The sequence below is a fragment of the Pyrgilauda ruficollis genome, unplaced genomic scaffold, assembly GCF_017590135.1.
Source record: "Pyrgilauda ruficollis isolate IOZ18807 unplaced genomic scaffold, ASM1759013v1 scaffold17459, whole genome shotgun sequence".
Taxonomy (NCBI): Eukaryota; Metazoa; Chordata; class Aves; order Passeriformes; family Passeridae; genus Pyrgilauda; species Pyrgilauda ruficollis.
Window position 1 is genome coordinate 1 of NW_024516386.1, and position 326 is coordinate 326.

The 326-nt window shown below is 64.1% G+C and overlaps 1 non-coding gene across 1 annotated transcript; it reads left to right on the forward strand.

Moving 5' to 3' along the window:
• Positions 1–116: 116 nt before the first annotated feature.
• On the forward strand, positions 117–189 carry TRNAR-CCG. Its single transcript has one exon. It is a non-coding gene; the product is annotated as a tRNA-Arg (tRNA).
• The last annotated feature ends 137 nt before the right edge of the window (positions 190–326 follow it).

Sequence of the window (326 nt, forward strand, 5' to 3'; positions counted from 1 at the left end):
TCCCCTCTGTCCCCCAATGTCCCCTCCATGTCCTCTCTGTCCCCCCATGTTCCCCCTGTTCCCAGGGGGCTCCGGGAGCGCCCCCAGGTGGCGCCCGGCGCCGCGGGCCCGCGCCCGGCCCAGTGGCCTAATGGACAAGGCATCAGCCTCCGGAGCTGGGGATTGTGGGTTCGAGTCCCACCTGGGTCGGAACCGCCCCTTTTACTGGGGAGGGGGCTGGGGGGGTTTGGGGAGTTTTTGGGGGGATATGAGGAATTTTGGGAGGATTTGGGTGGGATTTGAGGAGTGATGGGGGGAGTTGAGGGTTATTTTAAGGGGATTTTGGG